The sequence below is a fragment of the Crocuta crocuta genome, unplaced genomic scaffold (genome assembly GCF_008692635.1).
Source record: "Crocuta crocuta isolate KB4526 unplaced genomic scaffold, BGI_CrCroc_1.0 scaffold348, whole genome shotgun sequence".
In the NCBI taxonomy this organism is placed as follows: Eukaryota; Metazoa; Chordata; class Mammalia; order Carnivora; family Hyaenidae; genus Crocuta; species Crocuta crocuta.
In genome coordinates, this window is record NW_027529573.1 from 3,110,412 (window position 1) to 3,135,059 (window position 24,648).

The 24,648-nt window shown below is 48.0% G+C and overlaps 1 protein-coding gene across 1 annotated transcript in view; it reads right to left on the reverse strand.

Annotated features, from left to right (window-relative positions):
* The window catches only part of EMID1 (EMI domain containing 1), a 93,709-nt gene that overhangs the window by 53,674 nt on the left and 15,387 nt on the right, over positions 1-24,648 (reverse strand). The window lies entirely within an intron of this gene.

Here is a 24,648-nt window from a genome sequence, read left to right on the forward strand (position 1 = left end):
GCCCGGCCCCCCGGCCCCTCGGCGCGGCCCCCCGCCTCCTGCGCAGCCGTTGCCAACCCGGAAGGAGCCCTGGGGGGGTCGGGTGCCCCAGCCGGGAGGCCCGCCAGGTGCCCACCTGAGCCTGGCGCCTTTCGCCGTGTGGCCTTTTTGAGACCAGGGTGCCAGTTCGGAGGTGCCCTCTCACGTGCTGCAGACCAAGGACCTGCGGTCGAGGCCATCATCTCAGACGCAGCCCGGACCCAAAGCCGCCACGCCTGAACACGTGATGCCAGGGCCCTCATCTCTTCCCAACATTTTTGAGAGATCTAGTTCCTAAGGCACGCGGGATCCATCCATCCATGCAACAAAGGTTTCCTGAGCAGTGAGCACCACTGTGTGCAGGGCACCTTGCCTCCACTTCACGTCCTGTCTTTGTTTAATCCCCAAACCGCTTTGGGCAAAGTGGGAACAATTATTCCCATTATACAGAGAAGAAAACTGAGGCACTTGTAGCCGCCCCTGCAAGGAGAAAACCTGGGCTGGTCATAAGATCAGTGTCTTCTTTTACCATCATCTTACAGATAAACTGACACACAGAGAGGGGCTGTCTGTCAGTGGTTGGAAGAGCCAGGATTTAAACCCATATCTTGTGACTTCAGAGGGGTCAGCCTTGTTTTTTTTTTTCTTTTTAAATGTTTATTTGCTTATTTTGGGAGAGAGCACATGCAAGCAGGGAGAGGCAGAGGGAGAGGGAAAGCGAGAATCCCAAGCAGGCTTGCACTGTTCTCACAGGGAGCCTGACTCAGGGCCCAATCTCAGGTACCGTGAGATCATGACTTGAGTCAAAATCAAAAGTCTGATGCTTAACAGACTGAGCCACCCAGGCACCCTGGAGGGGATCACCTACTCCCATGCAGGGATCACCTGGGAGGGATCACCCCAAGTACAATTAGGGGAGAGGGCAGACAGCATATTGGTCTGGACCTCAATTTCCTCATCTGTAACAAGGTAAGGATCGGCTTAGAGTATCTGAAGTATAGGCATGAACTTCTGGGGAGAGGGCTGTGAATCCCTCAAAGGTGTGTGTGTGTGTGTGTGTGTGTGTGTGTGTGTGTGATGGATGAGTGTGTATATGGTGCTGCTTGTGATGCACACGTGTGATATGTGTGTGTGCAGGTATGATGGGTGTGTGTGAAATGTGCATGATGCCTGTGTGTAGGTGTGTGATGGATATTTATGATAGGTGTGTGTGTTTATGGGGAAGAACCACAGCTGTCATCAAAGGGGACCCCTCCAAAACCTCAGGATAGTCTCTAACTCCCTCTTCTGCCTGGATTGACATGCAGCAAGCAGTCCTGGGCTGGGGAGCCCCCTGCCCAACTTGGCAGTGCACCAGAAGCCTGCCTCTCAGGATCCTGCTGTGGCTTGTCCAGACCCAGACCCAGGATCTCTGCTAGAAACATTCTGGCAAGAAGGATCTGCCAGCCCCTAACTCTAATTCCCAGAGTTGCCTTGTCTGGACTCACCAGGGCTGGGCAGCACAAGGTCCTGGGCCCAAGTCAGGATGGGGGAGGGTATGCCAATACCCGCAAGGGGGCAGGTAGTTAGAGCCAGCTTCAAACTTTGCCTCTGCTGCCTTTGCCCAAGTTAACTTGGGCAAGTCCTGACCCTCTCCAGCCCCAGTTTCTCTTTGTAAGGACATCTGCACGTTCCCTATGTGGGTGTGACCATGAGAGGTCTGCCCCTGCCCTGGCATCCACTGTCCCTTGCTTCATGTGGTCCCCCAAGCATGCACCACTTCCTCCAAAGATATCTTCGTAGTGCGAATTTTGCCCCCTTGAGAAGCTGCTTCCCTCCCTCCCATGTGCTATTTTGGGGCACCTACTTTATGGCATCTGTCTGACCTGCCCAAATGCAGTTTTGTACCTCTGTGGTTAGCCCTTGTTTTGACATAACTCAATCACTGACTTCATCCCCTGGATGGCTGGTCACTCCCAAGGGACCGTCTCATGAGAGGACCCCAGACCCATAAGCCCTGGCTAAATGGCTGGGATAAAAAAACATCTCTCCAAAGGGCACTTTGTTGTATCTATCTATCTATCTGTCTATCTCTATCTATCTATCTATCTATCTATCTATCTATCATCTATCTATCATCTATCTACAGATTGAGAGAGAGAGAGAGAGGGAGTTGGGGAGAGGGGCAGAAAGGGAGAGAGAACCTTAAGCAGGCTTCATGCTAAGCAGCCAGTCAGCCACCCAGGCACCCCCGCAAAGGGCACTTTGAAGGGCATGCATCTCTTGAGGAAGGAGAAGTGCCAGGCAGTGGCTTCTGTCCTGCAGAGTGCCTGGAAGGGACTGCAAGATGTCCGGGACCCCCTCTGGGGCCACAGAAAAGAGGAGGCACTGCCAGGTCTATTTGCAACACGTCCAAGATGCTCTTGTGTGTGTACTGGCATACACATTCCTTTGCTGACGCCACCAAACTCGTGGGAGCTTCAGGCTACTGCAGAATTTTCCAGCCAGCGAACCCTCTCAAAAAAGGGGTCTCTGGGGCGCCTGGGTGGCTCAGTCGGTTGAGCGTCCGACTTCGGCTCAGGTCATGATCTCACGGTTCGTGGGTTCGAGCCCCGCGTCGGGCTCTGTGCTGACAGCTAGCTCAGAGCCTGCAGCCTGTTTCGGATTCTGTATCTCCCTCTCTCTGACCCTCCCCTGCTCATGCTGTCTCTCTCTCTCAGAAATAAATAAAACATTAAAAAACATTTTTTTAAAAAAGGGACCTCTCAGCGAGGGACACTCTCAGTAATAGGTGCTGTCGACATTTGGACAAGGTCCTGTCCTTGCTGAGGCTGGGATCTCCTGGGATCTCCTATATCTACAGCCACACCTCGTGGTGGTGCAGCCTGCTGGTTACCGCATAGTCTCAGTTTCCCAAAAACCTAGGTGTCAATTCAGGACCAAGCACTGGGAGCTGTTTGAACTAGCACAAGTCACCTCCCCTCTCTGAGTCTCATTTCCTTGCCTTTAAAAGGAAGGGCCACAGGAGCTTTTAAAGATCCCTCTGGGTCAGGAGTGTGCTTCTGGGAAAGTGTGAAAGCTTTGGTCCTGGGGCACAGTCTGAAGCCCTCTTTTAAGCACATACTTTCATGGTAACTGTCATCCTGTTTTCTGGTCCTCTTTCCTCCCTGAGCAGAAGGGGCAGGAAATGCTGCGGGGACCCGGGTCTTAGTCATTTAGGTTTCAATGTTTGTTGAGGCAGAGAGAGGCGCCGCTGGCTCCAGCTCTCCGGGAGTGGGGGCTGTCCCTGTGGGCGGGGCCTCCTCCCTCGGGGCCTGCCCTGTGGGCGGGGCCTCCTCCCTCAGGTCCTGCCTTGTGGGCGGGGCCTCCTCCCACGGGCCCTGGTCCTCTCTGCTGCCAAGACCCGACCACAACCGCCAGTAAGACAGCAGCTTCCGTTCCCCAGCACTGACTGTGTGCCAGGTGCTGCGCTAAGCATTTGGTTGCATTGTCTCCTGCCCTCCTCTCTGTCCCCAGGGAGGCCGCCTTCTTATCCCCGCAGGTGTGGGGCTCGCCCGAGGCCCGGCTGGTGAGTGATGGGTGCCGGCCTACCCACCAGGCCACACTGGCGCCCTCTGGCCGCAGTGGGGCTTCTTTAGGGAAAAAGAGAACTTTTGGCTCAGAGTTAGACTCCCGTGTGGGAGCTGATGAGGTGAGAGAAAACACATGGGCACACACACGTGTGTGGACCACACAGGGACACAGACTCAGACACACACGTGCACACATACGGGCGCGCGCGCGCGCGCACACACACACACACACACACACACACACACCCCTCCTGGAGCGGGCCGTGGGGTCCGGGGAAACACAGCCCTTCTGGTGTGGATTCACTGACATGTTCACCCGGCCTAGTCCAAACAGGAAATAGTGTTCTCATAGCAAACAAACCTGGGTGGCAGCCCCCCTTCCTTATGAACTCCCACTGGAGCCTGTGCTAAGGGCCTTCCCTGCCTGTGTCCCAAAGGACAGCCTCCCTGAGTGCTCGCCATCATCGGCCCTGTTTGCACGGCAGCTGGGTGAGCCCCGCAGCCCCACCGGATCTGTCCCTATCACTCCGATTCTATCTATCGGTGAGGAAGCAGCTCAAGTGGGCAGGGGGCCAAGGGGGGCCCACAGAACCGTGGCAGCAGCCCCTAGGGCCGCAGGCCTAATGGCCCAGGCAGTGCCTGGATGTTATGAAAGGCAGGGGGCTGCGTAAATGTCACTGGCCTTCAAAGCTTCTGCCCAGACAAAGGGCAGGGCCGAGGGCTAGGCCTTCCCCAAGCGTTTCCAGGTTGGGGAACAATGCCTGCTTTCTGTGCCTTTGATCTGGAGGCCTGGCCCTGTTGCCCCTCAGTCCCAGAGCAGAGGACACCCTGCTGGGCCAGGGCGGGGGCTCTGGGGGCCTCCTGGGAGCCTGCAGCTGCCTGGACGAGTTATTTATGCTCCATGGAGCTGCCTTCTCACCCAGCTCATTCCATCCTCACAGAGCTGTGTCTGAGCCTGGAAGGGAACGGTAGGAAGGAAGCTGTCAGAAAATCATAGATTATGGCTGCAAGGGAGACTTCTGCCTTCCTCAGGAATCTTTGGGAGGAGAGGCCTGCGCCTTTGGGGCTAGGAGGAAGTGACAGAGTGACGCGACAGCACAAACTAGCATGGCAGGCAGGATAGGGTACCTGGCTTTGGAGTCAGGAGACCTGGATGTTTGTGTGATCTACAGCAGGTCCCTTCTCTCTGGGCCTCAGTTTCCCATCTGGAGAGTGGGGGTGATACAATATTGGGGGACTTTCCTGTGACTGTGCTTGTGGACTATGAAGGGATAGACAAATAAGAGGCCTTCTGCTTAACAGCTTTTGTCCCACTTCCCATCCTCTGTTACCTTCCCCCAAGTCCCCTCCTTTCTGCCTTCCACCTCTGTCCCATCTGCCTTCTGTGGGGTCCTTTATTCTGCTTCTCTTTTCACACCTGTCCTCCTGCAAAAATGAGTTAATGAGGTCTCTGGGTGGGGGTAGAAGGAAGAGCTGTTGGCTCATTCGCACTAGAGTGTCAATGACTAATATGTTGAATGTTGTTAAATGTTGGAGGGCAGTTAACAGAGATCTTCCTCACTTAAGCCCTGAGTTACTGGTAGTGGATCCTCGAGGTAGGTAAGGGGGGTGTTTAGTGACCAGTGGTCTAGGAACACAGGTCTGCCTGTGAGAGGGCCTTCTGTGTGGGAAGGTGTCTATCTCTCAGCTCCAGTGAAATGAAGCCCATCCCCTGCTGGATGCATTTGGAGTGCTGGCCACAAGTCCCTGTGGTTAGATGGATCTGGCAGGCATGAAGGGCGAGCAAGAGGAGTGACTTAGAGCAGAGCCCCTGAGCCCCTGCCAGTCCTAGGTGGTGTCTGCTAGGCCACGAGCACGTGACACCCCTAAGAGGAATGGTTTCCACCTCCGAGGAAGTGATTCTCAGGGGGAAGAGAAGAATGAGAGGAAGGGGAAAGAGTCAGAGAGAGTCAGAGAGAGGTACTCAGAGAGATAGAGGGCCAGCAAGCCAGAGATAGAGGAAGACAAGTGAGCCAGAGAGATGTAGAGAGTAGATGGCTGGAGAGACAGAAGAGACAGATGGAAAGATATAGGGAGAAGGGCCCTTCAGGCAGAGGACCCCAGGTTCTTCCGGAGCCGGGGAGAGTGGGTGCCAGCCCAGCACCACTCCTGAGCCTCGTCCCTTTCTCCGCACCCCACAGGCTCTGGCCTCCCTCAGAACCGCACCCCTCTGCTCTCAAGGGTAGGGAGCCGGTCTCCCACCCATGCCTGGCACCGGCTGCCCTGGGCTGGTATAAATTGTGTAACAGAGCCCCTGGGCCTAAAAGAAATGGCTCCCTAGCATCCTGCTTGGCTTGGAGAGTCTTAAGTGGAGGGACAGCCATATGGGGGAATGTGTGTTCCTTGAGCACCTGGACTCCAGGCTCTCCTCGCCCCGCCCTCTGGTTTGGCCCTGGGGCACCAAGCCTGGACCCTGTCTCCATCTGCCCACCCCTTGGCCTTTTCCCATCTAGCCACCTGCTTCGTGGGATATGGCCTCAGTCTCCTTGGTGGACCTACAGCCTCTCTGACCCTTCCAGTTCTTCAGGATCTTCCCAAAAGCAAATGAAGTCAATTCACCCTGTGAGGAATACTTTAGCCTTCCTGCGGCCCTCAGGTTGAGAACTGAACATGGCCCAGCCTGCTCTCATCTTCCCTCTGCCCCGGACCCTGGGACACCGAGTGTGTCTCAGTTCTCCTGACCACTCTGTGCTCTCCAGCCGGCCATACAGCTTTTCTATCCTGTTCCCTCTGCCTGCCAATGCTCACTCATCCTTCAGTCTAGCTCAGCTATCACCCCCTTAGCCTCTAGGAAGATGACCTAGGAAGATACCCCAAAGATGGGGTCATGTGTCCATTGGGCTTCCCCACTCACAGCATTCTGTATTGGAGCCGTCTGGTGATTTGTCTGGTTCCCTTGGTAGACTGTAAACAGGCATAGATGCTGGGACCTTTTTGTAATTTTTCTAAGAATTCTACGAAAGATACATACCCCAGACACCATCAAAGACACACTTGGGTACTTTAAAATTTCTGCATAGAAAAAATTTGGGAAAATTTTTAAAGGGAAAATTTGTAAAGTTTCAGTCAGATAAAAAGATTAGTTTCCTCCATATGTAAAGAGCACTTACAAATCAATAACATCACTGGCCCAAAAGAGAAATGAGCAAAAGGTATGAACAGACAACATGGAATGAAAAGGCATTCACCTTCACTCAAAAGGGAAGTGATGCAAATGAAAACTACAATAAGATAGCAGCCTCCAAAACTAATGCTAAAAACAACCATTTTTGATAAAATGGGTTGGCAAGAGTGTGGGGAAAATGTCCCTTCCCATATGCCCGCTTTGAAGTGAAATTTGTAATACGTAATGAAAGGTAAAATGTATACTCCTTTAACCTAGCAATTCCACACTGAGGAAGTCTCTTACACATACATTTGCAAAGAACACAAGGAAATCAGCTGCAGTCATTGAAACGTGCATTTCAAAGATGAATTTTGTGGAACGTGAGATAGATTAGATAGATAGATAGATAGATAGATAGATAGATAGATAGATAGATAGATGATAGATGAGGTAGATAGATTATGGAACAATTTCCAAGATCGGATATTAAGTGAAAAAAGTAAGTACAGCTGTGTATAAAGGCTGCCGTCACTTAGGAGGAAATTGCAGGAATATATACCCATACATACTTGGATCATGCACTCACTGTCTCTAGAAGGATTCACAAGAAATTGGTAACCAGCTGCCTTTGGGAAGGTGAGCCGCGAGACTAAGGGTGTTCGTTTTCGTTGTGAATCCTTTTACATAGTTTGAAAAAAATGAATACCCCAAAGTACACACGCCATAGTCACTCTTTGCCCTAAGAATTCAAAAAGTGTGTGTGTGTGCACATATAAAATGGCAGTGCTTACGACTCCAGCTCTGGTAGCTATTGCCTGCCGCTTGGGAGGGCACCCCTGGGTGAGGTAGCTGCACAGATTTCCGCCGCTGGGCAGGCAGAGATCCGCGAGCACCAAGGCTGCATCAGGAACTGTACCTCTGCGCCTGCTCTCCCCGGGAGAACCACAAACTCCAGTCCTGAGCGGGCCTGGCCCAGGGCGTCTAGTTGCTCATGACACACCTGAATGGAGGCTGTTCGGGGAGGTGCTAGAGAACTGAGAAGTGCCCGCCCCGGGAATTGGGCTGGCAGACAGCCTCTGTGTCTGTAGGCTGGAGCCACCAGAAGATGGAAAGAGAGAAGGGTGGGAGACAGACAGATGGAGGATAAGAGAGGGCATGGCAGAGACGGAGAGAGCCTGAACTCTAAGGTCAGCACGGCGGAGCTTGAACCTGGAGTGGAGAGAAGGCGGGTCAGAGTAGAGTCATACAGGCAGAGACAGAGATACTAAGAGAACAGAGAGTCCGAAGGAGGACAGGGGCGTGGAGAGGGAAAGAGGGCCAGCTTTGACCTGCTTCCTAGTGGGTCAGCCCCAGGCCTTCATCTGTGTGACTGCAGACTGCGTGCATTATCACAGCTGCCCACGCGGAGGTATTTTGTTCAAGAAAGGGAAGCCAGGGAGGTTCATACATGGCAGGCCGGCAATGGCAGAGTGGGACCCAAAGTCTGGCTGCAGAACCCTGGAGCATGTGGTCAGGACTGTCCAGGTCCAGAATGGGCCCTGGGCCCCTGCCCCCTGGCCATCTCCCTGCTCAAAGGGCCTCATTGGCCCATCTGGGGATGCTTGTGCCCTGTCCCGTTGCGATGCTCCCAGGAGCACAGCTGACCTGCTTCGGACTCCTCCTGCAACAAGTTTCATTTAGCCCCAATATGGGGCTAATGTTGTAAGGCCTGTAGCCCCCGCTGACCAGGAGGATGCTTCAATCCTGCCTCCGTCTTCCTCACTGTGTGACCTTGGCCAAGTTGCTTCCCCTCCCTGAGCCTCAGTTCTTTCTTGGAAAATGAGGATAGCAGCAGGTGTCTCAGGGTAGATTGCTATGAGGAGCCTTTAAATGAGCTCCTTGCCCAGTGACTGGCACATCTGCCTAGGAAAAAGTTGCCATGTTTTTGCATGGCAGTTTTGTGAAGCCTGTGACATGCAGTTTGCAGAGTGAGACATCTGGGGAGCCTGGGAACCTGAGGTCTAGGACAGAAGGGTCAGCTTTTGGCAAAGAGAATGTTGGAGAAGAATTTAGGGTTACCTAAAGACTCTTTGCCACTACTGACTGTTGCCTGAAATGCTTCTATTGGCCAGTCTGTTGGGCTAAAGCAAGGAAAAGTCATATTGAAGTTCAAAGATCTTCTCCAGGAGAGCTATTGTATTTATGCAAGACTAGGCTGAATAGTTCATGTACCATCATTTTGTCTGGCGTTGCTGGCTTGGAACGGGTACTCTGCCTGCAATTAGAAAGCTTTGCCAGTAGGTGGCACCTTGGGTTTGCACCCACACCGATCCGCTCCTAGAAGCTGCCGTTTGCGAAGAGTAGACAGGGCTACAGAGGACTGTCTTCAGATCGGTGGGAAGGAGTGCTGTTGTCCCTTAGCAACGTCTGTCCTGGGTGAAGGTGGGCAAGTAGCGGCTTCTCTGCCAGGCATCCTGACACCTCTAGCCCATGCTGTTGAGTAGACAAGCATGTTTTTCTAGTTAATGGTACTTTTTAGAATGAGTAGGACTCTTTTTACAAACACTTGAGCATAAATATTAGAATTACTCATCACTGTTTAAGAAGGGGTGCTTATAAAAATTATTATAGGGGTGCCTGGGTGTCTTAGTCGGTTAAACATCTGACTCTTGATTTTGGCTCAGATAGTGATCTCTGGGTTGTGGGATTGAGCCCTGTGTCAGGCTCCACGCTCAGCACTGAGCATAGAGCCTGCTTAAGATTCTCTCTCTCTCTCTCTCTCTCTCTCTCTCTCTCTCTCTCCCTCTGCCCTCTCCCCTACTTGTGTTCTCTCTCTCTCTCTCAAAAATTAAAAATTAAAAAAGAAACTATATTATAATGAAGAACATACATTTGGGAATGGATACTTACACAGCAAGGTATTTACAAAAACAAATATGTAGGTATAGACTTTCTTACTGCCATGAATGGTTAAGAATTTCCAATTTTTCACCCACAGTAGTTTCAAAGGGAGAACGTCTTAATGCCTTTTCTTACCTGCTTTTCCCTCCATGCTCATAAGCAGCTCTGTCTTGGAGCTGAGATCTTCACAGCTTCCCACAGGTCTGCGGCTGTCTGCTCGCTCAGCCTCTGTCTCAGTGAGCCAGTTCTTGGAAGAAACTATAAAGGAGCAAGAAAGCCTTTCTGGCCGCACCCCTCTTAAGAATGGCTGAGTTTTGTAAAATCATTCTTTCTCGTCATAAGCCCTCAAAGGCTTCTTAGACTCTTTTTTAGTGGTAAAACATAATAATCACAATATTGTATCATTAACATTTCTTAAAAGAAAATAAATCACTTGTAAGTCATCCACCTTGATAGAATGATTCCCCAGGTTTTTGTTTGGATTTTGCCTCTTTTGTGTTTTTAGTACCCTCCCTTTTTTTCCCAAAGAGGTTTTAGCCTCTTAAAAATCTGTCTCTAGACAGCTGAAAATCCTCCATTCTCTTAGCTGTTTGTCCTTTGAAGTCAAATCTGGTTTCATTTCTAATCTGCACTGAGTGGCTATTTATTGATAGTCACAGGAGGGATTGGGGGAACCAGATCTAGGCTGTCTTCTGCATGGGTTGGGAGTTGTCAATTTCCACATACACAGCCTCCTGTCCACCTGCCATGTAAGGAAGCAGGAGCAAACGGGTGTCTGCAGGGCCGGACACCAGATATCTTTCTTTGTGGGGATTATGGAACTGTGTCCATATTTTCTTGTTTCTAATTTGTCATTTGGGTGATCTCCAATGAATCACATTTGTGATTAAATAAAATAGAAGTTATTCGGGGCACCTGTGTGGCTCAGTTGGTTGAGCGTCCAACATCTGCTCAGGTCATGATCTCACGGTTTGTGATTTCGAGCCCCATTTCAGGCTTGCTGCTGTCAGTGCAGAGCCCACTTTAGATCTGTTCCCCCCCTCTCTGTTCCTCCCTCACTTGCACTCTCACTCTTGAAAATAAAACATTAAAAATTTTTAATAGGGGTGCCTGGGTGGCTCAGTCTGTTGGGCAGCTGACTTCAGCTCGGGTAATTATCTCATAGTTCATGCGTTCGAGCCACACATCAGGCTCTGTGCTGAGAGCGTGGAGCCTGGAGCCTGCTTCGGATTCTGTGTCTCCCTCTCTCTCTGACCCTTCCCTGCTCATACTCTGAGTCTCTCTCTCTCTTAAAAATAAATATCAATAATTTAAAAAAAAATTTTTTTATGTTTTATTTATTTCTAGGAGAGAGAGAGAGAGAGAGAGACAGCGTGAGCAGGGGAGGGTCAGAGAGAGAGGGAGTCACAGACTGAAACAGGCTCCAGGCTCCGAGCTGACAGTCAGCACAGAGCCCGACGCGGGGCTGGAACCCACGAACCGCGAGATCATGACCTAAGCGAAAGTCGGACGGTTAACTGACTAAGCCACCCAGGCGCCCCTAATTTTTTAAAATTTTAATACAAGTTGTTTTTAATTTAGAAGACATATTCAGGGGCGCCTGGCTGGCTCAGTCAATACAGCAAGTGGCTCTTGATCTCAGGGTTGTAAGTTCAAGCCCCATGTTGGCCATAGAACGAAATGAAAAAAAAAACAAACAAAAAAAAGAGAAAAAACTCACATTCACCACTCCTAGATATATACTCAAGAAAAATGAAAACATATAACCACCAAAAACTTGCATGCAGCCTAGCTCATAATCAAAAAGTAAAAACAGGGGCGCCTGGGTGGCTCAGTCGGTTAAGTGTCCAACTTTGGCTCAGGTCATGATCTCACGGTTCGTGGGTTCAAGCCCTGCGTCAGGCTCTGTGTTCACAGCTAGCTCAGACCTGGAGCCTGTTTCAGATTCTGTGTCTCCCTCTTTTTCTGACCCTCCCCTGCTCATGCTGTCTCTCTCTCTCTCTCTCTCTTAGAAATAAATAAAACATTAAAAAAATTAAAAAACAAAAACTACAAGTAGAAACAACCCAATGCCCACCACTGATGAATGAATGGATAAAGAGTGGTATATCCATACAATGGAATATTGTTCAGGCAATAAAAAGGAATGAATAAGACATATGCTACAAAACCTCAAAAACATTACATTAAGTCAAAGAAACCAGTTACAGCAGCCATGTATTATGCCATTCCACTGCTTTGCAATATCCAGAAGAGGGAAATCTATAGAGACAGAAAGCTGGTTACTGGTTGCCAAGGGCTGCTGAAGGGGAGCAATCGGAGGGAAATGGGGAGTGACTGCTAATATGCACAGGCTTTCTTTGGGAGATGATGAAAAAATTCTAAATTTGATTGCAGTGATGTTTGCACAATTCTGAACATACTAAAAACCATTGACTTGTACACTTTAAATAGGTGAATTGTATGATACGTAAATTGTATTACAGTACAGCTGTTATCTATAAAACACACATTCAAACATAACTTCAGATTTTGTAAATTAAAGAAAAAATTTTTTTAATTTTTTATTGTTTTATTTATTTCTGAGAGAGAGAGAGAGACAGCGTGAGCAGGGGAGGGTCAGGGAGAGAGGGAGTCACAGAATCTGAAGCAGGCTCCAAGCTCTGAGCTGGCTGCCAGCACAGAGCCCAACGTGGGGCTCGAATCCACGAACCATGAAATCATGACCTGAGCTGAAGTCGGATGCTTAACTGACTGAGCCACCCAGGTGCCCCCCCCCAAAATTTTTTTTAATGTTTATTTATTTTTGAGAGAGAGAGGGAGACACAGAATCTGTGAAGCAGGTTCCTGGCTCTGAGCTGTCATTACAAAGCCCGATGCAGGGCTTAAGCCCATGGACCGAGAGATCATAACCTGAGCTAAAGTCAGACACTTAACCAACTGAGCCACCCAAGTACCCTTATAAATTTTTTTTAATGATTATTTTTGAGAAAAAGGACGAGAATGTGAACGGGGGAGGGACAGAGAGAGAAGGTGACAGAGGATCTGAGGCAGGCTCCATGCTGATAGCAGAGAGCTGGATGCAGGGCTCGAACTCACAAACCATGAGATCATGACCTGAGCCGAAATCGGGTGTTTAACTGATTGAGAAACCCAGGTGCCCACAGCTTAAGATTTTTAAGGTGAAAAAAAGTGTCCCTCAAGACTCTGAGGAAGGAAGATAGGCAGGGGTGGGAGGTAGAGGGAAAGGTCCGGCCAAGTCTGACATTCATGCCCCCCAGAAATACCGCAAGACCCCCGCTGTGCCCTGCAGTGGGTGGTGACCATCCGCAGTGAGCTAGATGGATATGGGCAACCTGCACCTTCCCTGGCCGAGCTCTCTGTCCAGAGAGCCAGACAGCTGAACCCATGCTATAACCCACTACCATCACTCATGATAGCGACAGCCCAGGGGCCGCGGGAGCTCAGAGGAGGCCCCTGACTCAGCCAGGGTTGTCAAGGGAGGAACATCTACACTGAGACTTGGCGGATGAGCAAGTCATCCTGGTGGAGCCCAGGGAAGAGTCCCAGGTACTGGGAACAGTGGTGGAAGCGAGGCCTTGAAAGCAAGAGCAAGCTTAGACCGTTGTGGGAACCAAGGGCAGCGCAGTGGGAACAGGGTTGGGGGAGGGGAGCAGAGAGACCCCACGCCTGAAAGGTTAGCAGGGCCAAGCCCCGTTGAGTCATTGTGAGATTTAAGGAGGGAAGGATATGAGGCTGGTCTCTGATTTTGCAAACTCCCTCTGGCTGCAAGGGCTGGAGGCTGGGAGATGGGGGGGAGGGTTGCCTAGCAGCCCAGCTTGACTGATGGCGTCTGGAGGGTACACAGGGCTTGAATGGAGACCCCCAAAAGATATTGTCCAGATCCTGGAATCTGTGAATGTGTCCTTTTTAGGGACAAAGGGTCTTTGCAGTTATAATGAAATTAAGGATTTTGAGATCAGCTCATCCTAGATTACCTGGGTGGGCCCTAAACCCAATAACAAATGTTCTAATAGGAAACACCCAGCGGAGAAACAGAGAAGAGGAGAAGGAAGATGCGAAGACAGAGGGATGCAGCCACCGGGCAATGAATGCCTGGAGACACCAGAAGCTGCAAGAGGCCAGAAGGGGACCCTCCCCCACCTCTGTCCCCTTCCCTCCCCCTGAGCCCAGAGTCTTCGGAGGGACTGAGGCCCTGCCAACATCTTGACTTGAGACTTCTGGCCTCTGGAACTGTGAGAGAATACATTTCTGATGTCTTAATTCACCCAGTTTGAGGTAATTTGTTACGGCAGCCTCTGGACACTAATACGTATAGGAGGTCACAACAGGGATGGAGAAAAGTCACCAGAGTCTAGACGGATTTTTAGGAGGTTGAAATGACCGCTTTTCACATGCCTTCTCTCCAGAATCCCCAGCCTTTCACTCCAACTAGGCAATAATTCCAGCTTTATTTCTCCAACTGAGAGCCATGTCACTCACCTGTAAAATCAGATAGTTGGTAACAGCCACCCAGCCGCTCGGGCCTGGGGGGGCGCGTAGACCTTACTGCCTGGCCCATAGCAAGCATTCAGTTCACAATGGTGATGCTTCTGGAGTCCTGAAACCGTAGAGAGGAGGTGAAATAGCATTTTGTTTTGCCAATTTCCCTGACCCTCAGAACCTTCCCCTCTGGCCTCCTGGGCGCTGAGTGGAGTAACAGAATCATGGGACAGAGTTATGGGTTGAATTGCATCCCCCCCCCAAATAAAAAGATGTTGGAAGCTGTGGATGTGATCTTATGTAGAAATTGGCTTTGCAGAAGACCAAGTTAAGATGAGGTCATTAGGGTGGCCCTCATCCAACATGACTGTGTCCTTATCAAGGGGGAAATTTGGACACAGACAGGCCTGCGTGCATGGCTGGAAGATGATGTGGAGACCCAGGGAGGCCATCTACGAGCCAGGGAACGCCTGAGGCGCCCCGAAGCCAGGAAAGAGCAGTGGAACGGATTCTCACTCACAGCCCGCAAAGGAGCCAGCCCTGCAGCACGTCAGTTTCAGGCTTCCGGCCTCCTGAGCTGTGAGACCATGAATTATGTTGTTTGAGCACCCAATGTGTGGCACTTTGGCATGGCAGCTCTGAGAACGAATGCCGTCCCACCGTCTGGGGAAACAGGGGGTTCCAGGGCCTGTGGGAATACAAGGCCAGTGCTGTCCCCTGGCCCCCAACAGTAAGTGACAGGGCCTGTGGTCAGGCTTGTCGTCCTCTCTGCTCCCCGCCATCCCAGCAGGAGGGCACCAGACGCTTCCAGGACAGAAGTCTGGGATGCATTTGGAAACCCTGGCAAAGGGGTTTCAAGTTCGGCCCCATCCCGGTCAGCGGGGGATCTGCCATCTGGATCCTGTTTGCTGTCCCCTGGTCCTCTGGCAGGGGAATCTGAGTAAAACTGTGGAACGTGGTCAGGGAGGGAGGGGTGGCTCTCTCTGTGCCCAGGGGCCCGGGGTGGGGAGACGGCAGGCCTCATAGGCAGGCTCTGGGCCGAACCCTGGGCCTGCCACCCAGGCCCTGGGTGACCTCAGGCTGCTCACAGCACCGCCCCAATCTTGGTTTTCTCGCCTATAAAGGACAATAGTAGAATTTACCTCCAGATGTTGCCACCAGGACTCAATGGGATAATTCGAATAGCAAGATGCTTGATGAAGGGAAACTTTAGTTTTTTTACTTCTTTTAAAAAATGTGGTAAATACACATAATAGAATACCTGCCATTTTAACCATTTGTGAGTGGTTCGGTGGCATTAAGCATGTTCCTACCATTGTGCAGCCACTGCCACATCTGTCTCTAGACAGACAGACAGAGTTCTGTCTCTAGAATTCTTCATCTTGCAAACATTGAAACTGTGTCCCCGTTAAACCCTAACTCCCCATTCTCCCCCTCCTCCCCCCAGCCCCTCGCACCCGACCTTCTTTGTGCCTATGAATTTGACCTTTCGAGGTACCTCACGTAAGAAGAATCATATAGTATACAGCAAACATACAATGCTTTTGTGACTGATTTCACTTAGAATGTCCTCAAGTTTCATCCACGTTGTAGCACGTGTCAGAATTTCCTTTAGTGGATTTATTTTTTTAAATGAGAAAAATAATATTAGTGCTTTGTACTGTGGTGGGCTTCTGGTCACCTCGGGCGGAGGCACTGAGCCGTGGCTTATGTGGCTGAGGGACGAGCAGGTGCCCTGGTCCAGGAGGAAACGAACCCTGAGACGGTGTCTGCTCTCAGGGCAGCCTGCCTTGTCTACCTTTTGTTTGGGGAACCAGAAGGGGGCATTTTCTTCGGGATACTGGAGCCCCTGACACGTTTCCTTTTGAGTTTCTAAAGTTTCTAAAAGGAGGTCCTAGGGGCACCTGGGTGGCTCAGTCGGTTAAATGTCCAACTCTTGATTTCAGCTCAGGTCGTGATCCCAGGGTCATGGGATCAAGCCCTGCATCATGCTCCATGCTGAGTGTGGAGCCTCCTTGGGATTCTCTCTCTCTTTCCTTCTGCCCCTCTGCCCCACTCACACACACTCTCTCTCTAGGAAATTAAAAAAAAAAAAAAACTTTAAAAAGAAGGTCCTGGGGCTCTGGGAACCCCCACTGGGCTGGAGCAGGGCGGGGGAGCTGGTTCCTAGCCTATCCAGGGGTGGGAGGGGTGAGGAAATGGCTGTGTGCATCAAGGTTATGTGTACAAATCTGTGTCAACTGAAAAGGGGAGTGGCAAATACTGAGCGGACCTAGTCTAATTTGGGGTGCCTCAGCCAGCATCTGACGGGGGTCCTGGAAATCTCCCTCCAGGGCTGCCTCTCAGCTTAGGTTCTGTCACAAGTGCAGCCAGGATGGACCCGGCCGGAGACGGCCTCAAAATTCCCAGATGGGATGGAGCCCGTGGCCCCTGGGTCACCCTCAGCCTCACACGTGGTAGGCTTTCACGGCTCCCTCCGGTCCCCCCCCTCCCCGTCCCCCCTCCCAGGACTCCGCAGAGCCTTCCTCCCAGTGCACAAGTGGCCCTGGGCACTGCTCTGGGATGGAACGGTCCTTGGATGGATGGTGTACTCGAAAGGCCTTGGGACCATCCTTCTGCATAGCGATCTTCAGCATCCAGGGAGAAGGGGGTGCGGTGGACTTGGGCCCCCCGCGGGCCTGAGCAGGGCGTCTCAGCCCCTTCCCCAGCCCTAGTCTCCTCATGTCTGCACTGGAGGTAATAATAACTGTGGCCCCTTGAGAGGACTCGGTGGGGTGATGTGCGTTTGAGTAAATGGCCCTGTGACCATTAGGAGGGAGGACAGCTGTCCAGACTAAATGTGCATTGGGACACCCCCTGGAATGTTTTCTCTTTCTTTCTTTCTCTTTCTTTCTTTCTTTCTTTCTTTCTTTCTTTCTTTCTTTCTTTCTTTCTTTCTTTCTTTCTTTCTTTCTTTTCTTTTCTTAATCTTTTTTTTTTTTTTGGATGTTTCATTTCACTTTCTGGCTACTGGCCTCTGCACACAGATAAAAGGTCTCAGTTAATGAGGATTCTGGTTAAAGTTTTAAAATTCACAGCAAGCCCACTCTGCATAATAATGTATCAGCAACACAACAATCCTTTAATCTAGAAGGAATTAATTGCTGGGCCCAGAAATTCAGGGCACGCTGACAGAATCCTTAATTTCTTGAGCTGATGGTTTTCAAAAAGCGACTGATTTTAGACTGGCTTCTCTCTACGCGTAAGTGAAACCCCCACAGTTCTGACAAAGGGCGAGATTGTCTTGATGTCTTACTCAGTAAGAATCATGCATGTGGGGTCTGAATTAATGTCAGCTCTGAAATCTGCCTGCTGGGTGGAACGTGGCGGACTGGATCCCTGGCTCTGTGGCCCCAGCTTACCCGGCACTATGCGGGGAATGTCCTCACTCGCCCCACACACGTTTGCTGAGCACCGCTCAGATTCCAACCTCGGGTTTGGTGCTGGCCACGCGAGAGCGGGCACGGCCAGCCGAGAAGACAGACCGTAGACAACAAACCGATAGTCAGATAACCGTGATTGCATATTATGATCAGGAAATGATGGCAGGGAATGAGACAAGGCACATGCAAAGGAGTAACAAGGACCTGATTTAGATGCCAGGGCTCGCGAGTGGGGGTGCAGGTCAAAGAAAATCTTTGTAAGTTGACAGCTGAAGGATGAGGGGAATTAACTGGTGGAGAGTGAAGAGACTGGTGCCACTGGGTGAGGAGACACCCTGTGCAAAGGCCCTGAGGTAGGAATATACTGTTATAGGAGCTAGGAGCTATTTTCAAGGGGCTTAAAGGGTTTGAGGCACCTGGGACAAAAAAAGCGCTAAATCATGTTCATCACCATCATCATCAGAGATGAAAGTGAGACGCTTCATATGGGCTCACGTGCTCTGCTCTGCTGTACTGTTTGGGGGAATCTGATCTCCATTTTGCCCCCACAAAGGATCATCCTTGGTGAATAACCGGAGGCAGGAGACAGTTAAGGGCACAGGCTCTGGGTCAGATGACCTGACTGCTTCCTGATGCCCCCTTTAAGATAGAAGAGAAGGCCAGGGTGCCTGGGTGGCTTAGTTAAGTGTCTGACTCTTGGTTTTGGCTCAGGTCATGATGTCATGGTTGGTGGGTTCAAGCCCTGCTNTTTTAATTTTTACAAAATGCCTATTTATCTTCAAGAGAGAGATAGAGCATGAATGGGGGGTGGGGGGAACAGAGAGAGACAGACAGACAGAACCTGAAGCAGGCTCCAGGCTCTGAGCTGTCAGCACAGAACCCACGAACCATGAGATGATGACCTGAGCTGAAGTCAGATGTCTTACCAACTGAGCCACCCAAGTGCCCTAATATGACATTATTTTAAGCAGTTTTAATGAGGGTAAAATTGACTACAATCAATGTACACACTTAGAGTGTACAATTTGATGAGATTTGACATATGTCTATATCTGGAAAACAGTCTTCGAAATCAAGATAATGAACCTATCCATCCCTGGACCCCAGAGCTTCCTTGTGTTCTTTGTATTCCCTTCCTCCCACCCCTTCCCCAATCCCCAGGTAACCATTCATCAGCTTTCTGTCACTATAGATTATTTTGTATTTTCTAGGATTTTATATAAATTGAATCATATTATTCATACACTTTTTTTGATCTGTCATCTTTCACTCTACTTAATTATTATAGTGTTCTTCTCCATTGTAACGTATATCAATGGTTCACTCCGTCTTACTGCTAAAGCTGCTCACAGCTTGTTTATCCACTCACCTGCAGATGATATAGATGGTGGTTTCCACTTCGGGGCTTTCATGAATAAGTCTGCCATGAACATTTGCACACAACTGTTTGTGTGGACCTACCTTTTCATTTCTCTTGGGCAGAGAGACTCAGGAGTAGAACTGCCGAGTCATTGGCAAGGAAGATGTGAGCTTTTTTTTCACATTTTATTTATTAATTTTTTAAATGCTTTATTTATTTATTTATTTATTTTAATGTTTTATTTATTTCTGAAAGAGAGACAGCGTGAGCAGGGGAGGGTCAGAGAGAGAGGGAGACACAGAATCCGAAACAGGCTCCAGGCTCCGAGCCGGCTGTCAGCACAGAGCCCGACGCGGGGCTCAAACCCACGAACCGTGAGATCACGACCTGAGCCAAAGTCAGACGCCCAACCGACTGAGCCACCCAGGCGCCCCTTTATTTATTTAAATAGTTTATTGTCAAGTTGGATTCCATGTAACACCCAGTGCTCATCCCCACAAGTGCCCTCCTCCATGCCCATCACTCCCCCCCCACCAACCCACCTGCCCTCAGTTTGTTCTCAGCATTCAAGAGTCTCTCACGGTTTACCTCCCTCCCTCTCCCGAACTATTTTTTCCTTTCTTCTCCCCCACGGTCCTCCGTTAAGTTCCTCCTAAATCTCCTATATGTGCAAACATATGTATGGTATCTGTCCTTCTCTGCCTGACTTATTTCGCTCAGCATAACACCCTCAAGGTCCATCCATGTTGCTACACATGGCCAGATTTCCTTCTTTCTCATTGCCATGTAGGATTCCATTGTAAAGATAAACCATATCTTCTTGATCCATTTGTTAGTTGATGGACACTTAGGCCCTTTCCATGTTTTGGCTGTTGTTGAGAGGGCTGCTATGGGAGGATGTGAACTTTCAAAGAAACTGCCAAACTATTTTCCCAAGTGGTTATAAAACAGTGGATGAGAGCTACATTTGCTCCTCATCCTCACCAACAGCTGGTATTGTCAGTCATTAATTTTAGTCATTCTAGGGGCACTGGCTCAGTCAGTGGAGTAAGAGACTCTTGATGTCATACTTGTGGGTTAGAGCCCCATGTTGGGTATAGAGGTTACTAAGAAAATTTAGCCATTCTAAAATATGTGCAGTAGCCTAACTGTAGTTTTAATTTGCATTTTTCTAATAACATGATATTGAGATCCTTCTAAAAAATTTATTTTTAGAGAGACAGAGCACAAGTATGTGTGGGGGGGGCAGAGGGAGAGAGAGAGAGAGAGAGAGAGAGAATCTTAAGCAGGTTCCATGCTCAGCATGGAGCCCAACACGGGACTCACTACCACAATCGTGGGATCATGACCTGAGCCAAAATCAATAGTTGGATGCTTGGGGCACCTGAGTGGCTCAGTCAGGTAAGCGTCCAACTTCAGCTCAGGTCTCGATCTCGAGGTTTGTGAGTTTGAGCCCTGCTCTGGGCTCTCTGCTGTCAGCACAAAGCCTGCTTCAGATTCTCTGTCCTCACCCCCTCTGCCCCTCCCCCACTCTCTTTCTGTGTCTCTAAAATAAATACATCTTAAAATAATCTTAAAAGAATAAAAATAATAGAAATTTATTGTGTAACAGTTCTAGAAGTTAGAAGTCTGAAATCAAGGTGTTGTCAGAGCTATGCTCCTTCTGGAAACTCTATAGGAAAGCCCATTCCTCATGTCTTCTAGCTACTGGTGGCTGCTCAGCATTCCTTGGCTTGTGGTCACATCACAACTGTGCCTGAGGAAGGTTCACACCATCTTCCTCTTGTGTGCCTTTCTTCTGTGTGTCTCTTATAAAATTACTTGTCACCCAGACAATCCAGGATAATCTTCTCATTTCAAGACCCTTCACTTAATTACATCTGCAAAGACCATTCCCCCTCCCCCTCAATGAAGTAACATTCACAGGTTCCAGGAATTAAGATGTGGACATATCTTTGGAGAGGGAGTATCATTCAGCGCACTATAATTGTTGAAAATATTACCTTTCTCTACAAAAACACCTTTGCAACTTTTAAAAAGTCAATTGACCATATGCATATGGGTCTTTTCCAGACTCTTTATTCTCTTCCATTAAACTACTTGTCTATTCTTATACTAATGCCACACCATCTTAATTGCTGTAACTTTAAAATAAGTCTTGAAGCCAGGTATTTAAGTTCTCCAACTTTGTTCTTTTTTTTTTTTTTTATTGTTTTAACTATTCTAAGTCCTTTGCATTTCCACATAAATTTTAGAATCAGTTTGTCAATTTCTAAAAAAAAAGACTGCTGGGATTTTGACTTGGGTTTATGTTGAAATCTATAGATTGCTTTAGGGAGAGTTGACATCTTGACAATATTGAGTCTTTCAATCCGTAGACATTGTATATCTCTCCACTTATTTAGACTTTTAAAATTTCTCACAACAACATTCTGTACAATGTTTAACACTTTGCATTGTGTTTATCCCTATTATATTTCATATTTTCATGCTATTGTAAACAGTGTTCAAATTTTTTTAATTTCCATTTTTTTGTTGCTAGTAATAGTATTAATTTTTTATATTGATTTTATATCTTCCATCCTTATAATAATGACTAGTTCCAGGAGCTTTTTTGTAAATTCCATTGGATTTTCAACAGAGATGTACATGTTATTTGCAAATACAGGAAGTTTTTCTTCTTTCTCTCAAAAGGGATGCCTTTTGTTTCCTTTTCTTGCCTGATTATATTGGCTAGAACCTCCAACACAATGCTGAATAGAAGGTAAGAGTAGATAGGCCATGATCTCAGAGGGAAAATATTCAGTTTTTCCTCATTAAAGATGATGTTAGCTCTGTATTTTTTGTTTGTTTTGTTTTTGGTTTTTGTAGGTGTCTTTTATGAGGCAAGAAAGTTCCCTTCTATTCCTGGTTTGCTTAACTTTTTTTTTTTTTTTAAATCAGGAATGAATGTTTTTCTGCATTTATTAAAATAATCCTACAGTTTTCATTTTTAAGTCTGTTAGTATAGTAAATTACATTGATTGATTTTCCAATGTTAAAGCAACTTTGCATTCTTCAGAAAAATACCACTTGGTTGTGATGTATTACTCTTTTTATGGATACTATATTCAGAGATGGCTTCTGGCATAGTGGTGTGAGGAGCTCTGTGGCCCCTCTCCCCAGAGTAACAACTATAATTGGTAAAATTTATTTGAAAAACCAACGATTTAAAGTCTCTGAAAATGTCCCTCAGGGCATACAGAAAACAAAGAAATATTTATTCAAGAAAATCTACCAAATCTCAGAACAGCAAGAGTCTGTAGCATTTGAGTCATGGCCTATTCCTCCTCCCCTATCCACATCAGTTCAGGAAGAATCAGCAAACTTTCGGGTAGACTGATAGAGATTATGCAATCTGAAGGACACACAGAGAAAAGAATGCAGAAAAATAAACAGAGCTTTAGAGAAATGTGAAACACCATTAAGCATACCAACACATGCATAATGGGAGTCCCAGAGGAGAGGAGAGAGGGAAAGGAGAAGAAAAACTTTTTGAGAAATAATGGCTGAAAACTTCCCCCAAACTTGATGAAAACCTAGAATTTACATCTCCACAAAGCTTAATGAACTCCAAGTAGGGAAAATGTGAACAGATCCACACCCAAACACATCAGAGTAAAAGTGTTCAAAGACAAAGAGAAATTCTTGAAAGCAGAAAGAGAAAAACGACTCATCACCTACAAGAGAACCTCAATAAGATTAGCAGCTGACTTCTCATCGGAAACAATGCTAGAAGGCAAAGTGATGAAAGGAAAAAAAAATAAGTCAACCAAGAATCAGATCTCCAACAAAAACTATCTTTCAAAACTAGAATAAAGACATTCTCAGAAAAACAAGAACTGAGAGAATTTGCTATATATTAGTGGATTCAGTTTGCCAAAACTGTGTTAATAGTTTTTGTTTCTACATTCTTGAGTGATATTGGACTGTAGTCTCTCTATTCTTATAATACTCTTGTCCAGTTTGGTATCAGGGATATAATGGTCTCCTAGAATGAATTGGGAAATATGTCTTCCTTTTGAATTTTCTGAGGCTTTGTATAGAATTGGTATTATTTCTTCCTTAAACACCTGGTGGAGTCCCAGGCCCAGAAGCCATTTAGACCTAAAGTCTTGTTTGTAGGAAGATTTTTAACTATAAATTCCAAGTCTTTAATAAATAGAGAGGTATTCTGGTTACTCTTGGTTCTTGAATGAGCTTTGGTAAATCATGTCTTCCAAGGGATTTGGCCATTTCATCTAAACAGCCAATTTAATTGGCATGAAGTTGTTCAAAATATTCCCATTTTGTCTTTTAAATGTCTATAGAATTCATATGGGGCGCCTGGGTGGCTTAGTCAGTTAAGCGTCCGACTTTCGCTTAGGTCATGATCTCGCGGTTTGTGGGTTCAAGCCCCGCGTCGGGCTCTGTGCTGACTGCCGGCTCAGAGCCTGGAGCCTGTTTCAGTCTGTGACTCCCTCTCTCTCTGACCCTTCCCTGCTCACGCTGTCTCTCTCTCTCTCCTAGAAATAAATAAAAAATATTAAAAAAAAAAATGAATTCATAGTGATGTCACTTCTGCAGTGTCTTTTTAAAATTTTATTTTTATATTATTTTTATTAAAAATTTTGGGGCGCCTGGGTGGCTTAGTCGGTTGAGCGTCCGACTTTCGCTTAGGTCATGATCTCGCGGTTCGTGGGTTCGAGCCCCGCGTCGGGCTCTGTGCTGACTGCCAGCTCAGAGCCTGGAGCCTGTTTCAGTCTGTGACTCCCTCTCTCTCTGACCCTTCCCTGCTCACGCTGTCTCTCTCTCTCTCCTAGAAATAAATTAAAAAAAAAAACATTAAAAAAATTTTTTTTTTCTTTTTTTACTGGTCAATCTGGCTAGAAGTTAATCAATTTTATTGTTATTCTTCAAGAACCAGATTTGGTTCAGTGATTTTTCTCTATTGTTTTTCTGTTTTCCATTTATTTGATTCCCACATTGATTTTTATGCCTTTTTCCTACTGACTTTGGGTCTCACAAATCATCTCCTCACCCCCCTTCTACTCCTCCTCCTTCTTCTCCTTTTCTTCCTTCTCCATCTCCTTCTCCGTCTCCTTCTTCCTCTTCCTCTCCCTCCCCTCCTCCTCTTCCACCTCCTTCTTCCCCTAGTTTCTTAAGGTGGAAGCTCACTTCAGCTCTTTTGAATTCACAGAGGTTTGTTTTATGGCCCAGAATATGGTCTATCTTAGTAAATGTTCCATGTGCACTTGGAGAGATGTGCATTCTGCTGCTGTTGGGTAGGAAGTTATATAAATGCCAATTAGGTTGAATGTGGAGAAACCCTGAGTCAGTCCAAGCAATGAAGGGAAGGTCAGGGATTGTTACAGAAGTTGCAGGAGTATTTCCCAGCTATGGAGAAGGATAAGTCTGGGCAGGGATGGTCTGTCCAGGGCCTCGGGAAAACACATGGCTATGTCAAGGAGAGGTCCAGGAGGGAGGTACAGGTTCAATGTCATCTCGGCCCTGGCTTGTCTATATTGTGGCCCCAATGTCTGCCTCCCTGAGTGTCTCCCTCACAGGTCCTCTCAAACTTCTGGCCACACAGAGAGTCACACTGGATTCTGTGCCTACTTAGTGGAGTGCAGGCACTGTATATTTGTGTCCTGGCTTCTCCATTTCCAGAAGGGTGTTTGTCACAGGGTCACAGCTATATGACAGAGCCACAGGGATACAGCCATGGGACACAACCCTGAGGAGGCCATA